This window comes from Serinus canaria, chromosome 28 (assembly GCF_022539315.1).
Source record: "Serinus canaria isolate serCan28SL12 chromosome 28, serCan2020, whole genome shotgun sequence".
In the NCBI taxonomy this organism is placed as follows: domain Eukaryota; kingdom Metazoa; phylum Chordata; class Aves; order Passeriformes; family Fringillidae; genus Serinus; species Serinus canaria.
Window position 1 is genome coordinate 1847409 of NC_066341.1, and position 8934 is coordinate 1856342.

Here is an 8934-nt window from a genome sequence, read left to right on the forward strand (position 1 = left end):
CCTGATCCTGCACACCTGGGATGGGGTGGATCCTGATCCTGCACACCTGGGATGGGGTGAGATGGATCCTGATCCTGCACACCTGGGGTGGGATGGTTCCTGATCCTGCACACCTGGGGTGGATCCTGATCCTGCACACCTGGGATGGGATGAGGGAGGGCCAGACACACCCTGTGAGGTCACAGCCACTCTGGGATCAAGGCTCTGGAAATGTCCCTTGCTCAGTTCTGCAGCAGAAGAGGCACCAAACCCTTGTTTTCCTCCTGACTTTTTGTGATTCAGCTCCCACACGAGCCCTTTGTGCCTCCACAGCCCATCTGGAATTAACAATTCTCTCTTAAAGCCACATCCAAATGCAATTTTTCCTTCTTTAAAAAAAAAAAAAAAAAATGGAAACCCAAGAATTTCATGCTTCTTAAGACTTTTGTGACACTGTGAATTTCATGGGGCTTTAATCATTCCCTTGCCAGGCTGGGTGACAAGCCTTGATCCCCTGCGGGGTGAGAGACACTATGTGGCAGCTTATTGCATTATAATAATACACAGAGCTCTATAATTTTCCTATTAACTTCAAAAGTTTACAATCCTATTATCAGCCTCTGCCGAGGTCGGTGCTGCACGATAGCAGCAATAATGGAGCAGAGCAGCTCCTCTTCAAACATCACTTGAACTTGGGGATGAGCAGAACCCCACGGAAACCTCGGGGATTTAAATATTCCAACTTGCTGGATCCTCCTCCGCGGCTCTGAGGAGCTGCTGCCTGGAGAGGGGAGGGCAGAAATTGGATTTTCTGTGGTGTTGCTGATAACACATCAGAGAGGAGCCTCTTCCCATCCACCTGGGCTGCTCCAAGTGTGTGATTCCCAGCCTGCCTCTCATCCCTGGGTCTCTCCAGATATGCTGGGATGGAGGAAGTGTCTCCATGGAAGAGGCTGAAGCACCAAATTGCCCCAAAACCACTGAAACACCCCAAAATGGGCCCTTGCTGAGCTGGCTGAAAGGTTTAGAAACAACCTGTCCCCAGTGCTTTGAGCTCTTCATCTCTGGTTTTGGGATCTTTGGGAATTCTCTTGGCTCCATCTCTTGGTGTGAAGGTTTTGGGCTTCTCCAGAGAGCAAAACTCCGAGGATGGGCTGGGAGCAGCCGTGCCCAGGCTGTGAGGGATGCTGCAGCGGCAAGACAATGTCCCAGCGATGTCCCAGAGATGTCCCAGAGATGTCCCAGAGACGTCCCAGAGATGTCCCAGCGATGTCCCGATCACAATCCCAACAGGAGCAGGGCCTGTCCCAACCCTCAGCCCCACAGCAGCTTTTTCTTGTCATTTCCTGAACTCAGGTGTTCTCCAAGATCCTTCTGCAATTTCCCAGAGGAGCCATGCAGTCGGGAATGAGCCTTTTTTGGGAGGTGGGGGGCACGGAGGCCCCTGGCATTCCAGAGGGGCTCTGCTGGCCCTGGCTGAATTAGATCTGCTCCAGCCCTGCTCCTGTTATCCCTGGAGTGCTGAGTGGGCAGCACACAGCCCCAGCCCCACAGCCCTGGCCTCCCCTTTTATCTCCCCTGGCAGGATTCATTCCAGACAGGCAATTTTCCGTGGGATTCGTTTGATCTCCTCGATGGAAATTGCCTGCCTGGTGGAAATCTCAAACCAGGGAGTGGGAAGGGGGAGGATGGGGAGAGTCCTCACCCTTGGATACCAGAGCTGGGGACTCAAAGGAGCTGCAAGGACCAGGAATTCCATGTGGCAGCGAGGGGGGATCACCTGGATGCTGTCAGTGAGGCAGGAAGGGGACAGGGGGTGCAGGGAGGGTGACAGGGGGTGCAGGGAGGGCACAGGGGGTGCAGGGAGGGTTTCCCATGGGGTGATGCCTTCATTCTACACCAAGATGAGGACAAGGACATTCCAGGCTGAGTTAAGGGCAAACCCACCCCCCAGCAGCCGTGGACCCCACCCAAAGGGAGGTGGCAGCTGTGTCACCAGGGTCCTACTCACGATGTTGGGGTGCGAGAGCCGCAGCAGGACCCCGATCTCCGTCCTCACGATCTTTTTGTCGATCTGGGAAGCAGAGCCCGTGCAGAGTTTGTGTCACCTGCTCTGCCAGGCCTGGCTCTGGCTCCCCACCATGCAGAGACCCCACCCCATCACACCCAGCACATTTTACGGCTGTCCCAGAGCCCACCCCCAGCCCAAATCCATGTGGGACCCCCAGACTGTGGGAGCAACACCCGGTGCCAGCCCCACGCCCATCCTGGTGCCAAGGGGGAGGGGAGGAGAGACACCAGCAGCCCTCCTGGTGCTCCCCCTTCCCATCCCCAGCCCCTCTCACCGTTTTCTTCAGGATCTTGGCAGCGTAGGGAGCTCCTGTGCTTTTCTCCTGGCAGCTGAACACCACCGAGGTGGCTCCCCTGGAGGGCAGGGGGGACGTGAGGATGGCACAGAGCTGGGGGTCCCCCGCCCCCTGTGCCCCCCACCAGCACCTTTGGCAGTGCCAGGCCTTGGAAGCTCAGCATGGATTCATTCCACTCTTCATGGATCCTGCATTGCACGGATCCCCTTCCTCCAGCATCCCCCACATTCCTGAATTCCCCTCCTGTTTCATCCCCACCCCACATCCCCTTCCTGCACCCCCTCCCGTGTCCTTCCCGGCTAAGACTATTTTAATTAAACCCGACTTCTACGGGGGTTTAAATCCTTAAGCGGCTTTCGCGACGGGCCGGATCCGCCGTGTCCCCGCTCGCAGCCTCTCGGCGACAGCAGCGACACTGCCGGGGCCCCATCCCAGCCGATTGGCGTCACCAGACACCCGCCAGGTGACACCGCTGCGGGTGACACCGGGACCGCCGCCGCGTCCCCGCCGCGCCCCGCGGCCGATGGCGATCTCAGCTCGAGTTAATCGCGTTTCCCGAGCGCTGGACGGTGAAATCAGCCCAGCGCTCCCGGCCATTCCGGGGCTCATTTGCAATTCCATCTCTCCCTGCCTGGCTTCTGGAGCAGATTAATTCCTGCCCCCGAGTAATCGGCCGCGTTTTACCGCACTTTGGCTTCGCTGCCTTCTGGGACGGAGCTCAGGCTGTGCCTGCAGGTGCCCGGCAAGATCAGATCCTCAAAATCACCGAGTTTCACACCAAAACCTCCCCTGAGCCCACCAACATCCCCTCAGGCAGCCCCCGCGCTGCTTTCCTGAAAGAGGGATTTGTCTCCAAACCCAGAGATGCAACTCATCCGGCTGAACTTGGGAACGGCGTTCCCATGGCAACGACAGCGCTGGGTACCAGCCCGGGATGCTGCGGGATCCAGGAGCACCAGCCCTGCCCAGCTTCAAAACATTTCCTCCCTTTTGCCAAACATTCTCCACGAAACTTCAGTTTACAAATAAAAAGTGACTTGGAAACGAATTGTTGCAGCTGGGAGGGGAGGGGAGGGGCGGCCACCATCAGGAAAAAGGGCAAAAGCTGCAATTTGACCCCAAAATGGCATCGCTGCTGCTGCGACGGCCACAACAACGCTCTTCCAGCGGGAGAAGCCACGAGGTTATTCTTGGAATTTCCCAGCTGGTCACAGGGCAGGACCCTCCACCCTCCTCTCCACAGCTGAATCCCAGCCAGGATCTGTCTCCTCTCACCCTCCCTTCACATTTTTCCGCACGGACAATTCCCAGCCTGATTCCCGCCGCTAACGAGATCATTTAGGAGCGCTCGGCTCGGCGTTTAGGAGGACTCGGGGTGGCTCCTGTGCCCGCTGTGCCCGCGGCGCTGCCCCTCACGCGTCCCCAATTAGGGCAGCGCTCGGCTCCGCGCCGGAATTCGCCACACCTCGGCCCCGCCAGCCCCCGCCGCCGCTCAGGGCATCAAATAAATATCCCCAATCAGCCTTGCCTGCGACGGGAGATAATTGCATTTGCTTTCCAGATGAACTGGAAAATGTCCAACGATGGGATTTGCCGAGAGAGCCTGGAACGTGCGGCCGGGAGCAGCCCCGGGCTGGGTCCTCCCTGCTGTCCCCACGTCCCTCCGCCCCTCTCCTGCTCGCTGGGGCTTCCTGGCTGGAACTGGGTCCAGCCTTGCCAGGAGAGGCTCTGAGGGAGAGCTGTGCATGGAGAATGGGCTCCCAGCAGCCCAAATCCCACCCAGATCCCACCACGCCATGAGGGGGTGGCTGCAGGACTGAGAGCAGTTTGGTTTAAATCTGGTGCTGAAACTGGATGGATGGATGGATGGATGGATGGATGGATGGATGGATGGATGGATGGATGGATGGATGGATGGATGGATGGATGGATTCAGGGGCTCCAGGCCTGTCCTTCTCTCCTACATCCCTCTGTACAGGGCTGGGTACTGCCAAGCCCCGGGCTGATGCGGCCACACCTTGATATAAACCCTTAAATTCCTGCTTTCACCAAAGCCACTGGTTTTCAGGATTCTCTGAGGATGGAAACCCAGAGGCAGCTGGGGCTGGCCCAGCCTGAACCACAAATAACCCTGTTCTGAGCCAGGGCTCCGAGGCAGAGCTGCCTCCCCCCACGGCACAGCCCAGAGCCCCCACAAACGGGATCATCAACCTTCCCAGCATGGCCTCCTGGCACCCCCTGGCACCCCCCTGCCCGAGGGGCACTGGGACACCAGGACCACAGCCTTCAGATGGGCTCTCCAAGCCAAATCCAGAGCTGGGAATTCAGGCTCTGGCACTGCCTGGCCTTTGCAGGGGGCTGCTGCAGGCAGGACCCTCATGGCCCACCCCCAAAGCCTCGGGGTGCTCAGAAGAGAGATGGGTGTCCCCATGATCCCACTGCCATGGACATGAGGAATGTCCATCTCCAAAGGCCCAGGGACCCCTGACCCAGCCTGCAAACCCCCAGTGGGCACTGCCAGACCCCGGCTGCAGCGTCACAGCAGGGCCAAGGCCAGGCCACACGAGAGGGGAGGGTCTGTCACCATCCATCCCCTTACTCATCCTTCCACAGCCCTTCTACATCCATCCTTCTCCCCTGCTTGTCCAGCCCTTCCTGCATCCCTTCATTCTTCCATCCCTCCTCATCCATTCCTCCCACATCCGTCCATCCCCTTCCTATCTGTCCCTCCCTTCCTGCATCCTTTCCTGCATCACTTCACCCCCCATTCCCCTTCATCCCCTTCATCCCCCCAATCCATCCCCTCTGTATTCCTCACCCCTCCCCACATCCCTCCATGCCCCCCCCTCCTTCCCTCCCTCCTGCCTCCCTCCAGGCCAGTCCCTGCCCCAACCAGGACCCGCTCCCACCCCCGGGGGGCTCCTGCCCCTCCCAGCCCCTCCCTGTTCGCTCTCCCCGCCCGGTACCGTCCCAACTCGGGGCCCACGATGTAGAAATCTTCCAGTGCCGCCTCCCGGTGGGATCCATCGATCCAGAACTCGCTCTCGCTCTTGGACGACGGCATGGTGGGCTGGGGGCTGCGAGCTGCCTCCAGCTGCTGGGAAGGGGAGACCCCGGCATGGATCGGAGCAGCCCCCCCGCCTCACTCCCACCCACTCCCTCCCGCGCTTCCCCGAGTGCCCAGATGGCTCGGGGAAAACCAGCGCTCGGGATTATCGAGCGCCATGGAACCACGGCCACAAATCCCCTTCCCACCCGGCACGTACGATGCCTTTCCCGAGATAATTCCCCCCGCTGTGGGATGTTTCCCCCCGCCCCGGCCTTTTCCACCACCCCACTCCCCCTCTTCCCACCCCCTTCCCACCTATCTGGGGTCCCCCCGGCTTTGCAGAGCCCACGGACTGGTTTGCACCCCGATTCCTGCAGCCTCCCCCAGCCCCCCCGGCCCTCCACACGCCCCCGGTAATTTTGGGGTGGGGTCGTGGCCCGGCACGTACCATTACCTGCGGCGCCGCTCGTGTCCCCCCCGGCGCTGCCTCATCCCCGGCGCGGGGCGGCCGTGCCGAGGGTGGGCACGGGGGGTCCCGAGCCCGCGGGGCCGGTGCTGAGCCTGCCCGCGGCCCCCCGGGCCCGTGCGGGCCCCCCGGCTGCTCCCCAGATCGGGGGACACGGCTCAGCTCCTCGGCCGGGCTTGGCGGGGCGCTGGGCTGGGAGGATGCAGGGACGGGAAGATGGAGGGACGCGGGGATGGAGGGATGCAGGGACGGGAGGATGCCGGGCAGCACGGATGCAGCTGCCGGGATGCCGGGATGGGAGGATGCAGGGATGGCGGGATACCGGGCAGCACCGGGAGGCGGGGATGAGAGGCTGCCGGGCTGCCGGGAAGCGGGAGCGCAGCGCTGCAGGGAGAGAGGAAGGTGGAGATGCGGGGCCGGGGCTGCGGAGCACCGGGACCCTCCCCGGCAGCATCACCGGCTCCGCCGCGCTCCCGCCTGGCTCGGCCGTGCCACCCCCCGGCCCGGCGCCGCCACTGCACTCCCCCAGCCGCCCACCGCCCTCCCGGGGCTCCGGGACCCGCGCGGTGCTCGGGGAGTCCGGGAAGCCCCGACCCCACGCCCCGCAGCGGCAGGACCGGGACCAGGGCGGGGGCACCGCGGCCGCTCCCCGGGAGCACCGGAACCCCCCCGGTGCCGTGCCCCCCATCCCGCCCCGCAGCCCGGGGAGCACCCGCAGCCCCGCGCTCACCGGGGCCGCGCTGCGCCCCGCCGAGCAGCCGGAGCCGGGAACCCCCCGGTGGCGGGGGTCGCGAACCGGGGGGCGCGGGCGCTGCTCGGAGCGGCCGCACGGTGACGCCGTCGCCCACCGGATGGGAACGGGGGGGGCGGGGGGGAAATGGGATGGTGGGAGGGGACGGGGTGGGGCTGAGGTTGGGATTGGAGAGGGATCGAGTTACGGGCCTGGATGGGAATGGGCTGGGAATGGTGGGATGGCGCTGGGAATGGCACTGGGAATGGCACTGGGAATGGTGGGAATGGCACTGGGAATGGCTGGGAATGATGGGAATGGCACTGGGAATGGTGGGAATGGCACTGGGAATGGCGCTGGGAATGGCACTGGGAAAGAGACTGGGAATGGCACTGGGAATGGTGGGAATGGCACTGGGAATGGTGGGAATGGCACTGGGAATGGTGAGGATGGCACTGGGAATGGTGGGGATGGCACTGGGAATGGGCTGGGAATGGTGGGAATGGCACTGGGAAGGGCACTGGGAATGGTGGGGCCCAGCTGGAGGAGGGGGATGAGCAGTGGGGGTGGGGAGTGAGATGGGACCAGGCATGGGTGGGTTTAGGGTGGGATTGGGATTGGGGTTGAGGCCCGGAGCAGGGAATGGAGATGGGATGAGACAGGGCAGGGCTGGGACTGAGAATGGGATGGGAGTGAGGATGGGGTTGGGTTGGGACAGGGTCAGGGATGAGATGGGAATGGGATGGGATGGGGATAGGGCTGGGGTGAAACTTGGATTAGGGCTGGGGCCAGGAACAGAATCAGAATGGACATGGGATTAGAGAAGGGATGGGGCCAGGGATGGGACTGGGCTGGGACTGTGGGTGGTGTTTGCATGGGGCCAGGGATGGGATGGGAGTGGGGATGGAATAGGTCCAGGAATGGGGTGGGAGTGAAGACAGGGCTGGGGTTTGTCTGGGAAAAGGATAGCAATGAGGCTGGAATGGGGCCAGGAACGGAGTGGGAGTGGGGATAGGGTTGGGGTGCTGCTGTCCCTGTGTCTGGGGCCACCCACGCTGCCTGTGGGGTGTTGTGTTCCCCATAGCAAAGGGAGCAGGACATCCCTGAACATCCAAGGCGAGGAAACAACAGATTTTTATGTTTTTCTCTGAAGAATTGGAAATAGGGAGAGCATCCCACAGCACAGTGACCCTCCAGTGGGACTGAGGGGCAGACAGGCCCTGAGGATGGTTCAGGACCCCCCCAAATCCCTCAGCACAAACAGGAGACCCCCCAAAAGGCCCCGCCATCAAGGTCTCACCAGCACGAAACATTCTCCTTGTCATGGGCTCCCCGAGTATTTATTAGAATATTTTATCATATCTGAGGGAGGCAAACTCAGCCCTGCTTGATCTCCTCCAGTTGCAACTCCCTTTTGAAAGGGATGTTGAGTACAGGGAGTGACCTGCTCCATGAATAAATTGACTCTGCCTCCGTCTCTCCCTGTCCTGGAATGTTGTGGAGACGAGGGTGGGCTGCAGAGGCTGCTTTGCATAATTAATATTTATCACTCGATCCCGAACAAGCACAATCCCCCCGTTCATCCCCAAAGAGTGGGGGGCTGTGTTGGCAGAGGGGAGGCAGCTCCTTCCCTTTGGGAATCTCTTTGCCAACCCCCCCTGGCACCCACAGACACCGCTGGGTGGGCACGGGATGGGGCACGGCGCTGGGACTGAGGGAAATGGGGATGGGAGTGGGGCAGCCCCCGACCTCTGCACACCCCAAAACCCTTGTGAGGTGGGGAGCAGCAGCTGTTCCCAGCCAGGACATGTTCCCAAGGTGCAGATCCAGCTGCTGGCAGCGGGAATTGTCCCATTCCCTGCCGGGTTGGTGGGACTCTGGGGCTGGATCCGCGCCTCCAGCCTTTTGTCTGCGGGAGAGGAATTAATTATTTTGTTCTCTCATTACCCTGGACTAAAAATCCATTTCTGAGCAGCATAAATTTAGGTGCCTGAAGTGGCTATTTTAACATCCCGGGAAACATTTCTCTCCCTCCCTCGCCCTTTTCCCAATCATTTCTGTCTCATTGGCAGCCATCGATGTTCCGGATGAAGCACAAGATGGAGGGACATTATCCAAACCCGGCGAAATGGCCCTTCCCGGGTGGAAAATGGGATGGCAAGGCTGAAACGGAGTCCCCAAGGTCCCCCCAAACCCCCAAACCCCCCGGGCTGGGGTCTGGGACAAATCCCAGCGCGGGCAGAGCGGAGTCTGAGAACGGCCCCGCGAGGGACCGGCTGCTGCCGTGTGCTGCTCAATTGTTTGGAACATAAAATGGAAATTAATACATGGGGTGACCCCCCCC

The 8934-nt window shown here is 61.1% G+C and overlaps 1 long non-coding RNA gene across 1 annotated transcript; it reads right to left on the minus strand.

Annotated features, from left to right (window-relative positions):
* Window positions 1–1092: 1092 nt before the first annotated feature.
* Window positions 1093–5410, minus strand: LOC103822052 (uncharacterized). Its single transcript, XR_007780299.1, has 4 exons — window positions 5312–5410; window positions 2325–2403; window positions 1991–2053; window positions 1093–1353 (listed from the first exon to the last, which is right to left on the minus strand). It is a non-coding gene; the product is annotated as an uncharacterized LOC103822052 (long non-coding RNA).
* Between the last annotated feature and the right edge of the window lie 3524 nt (window positions 5411–8934).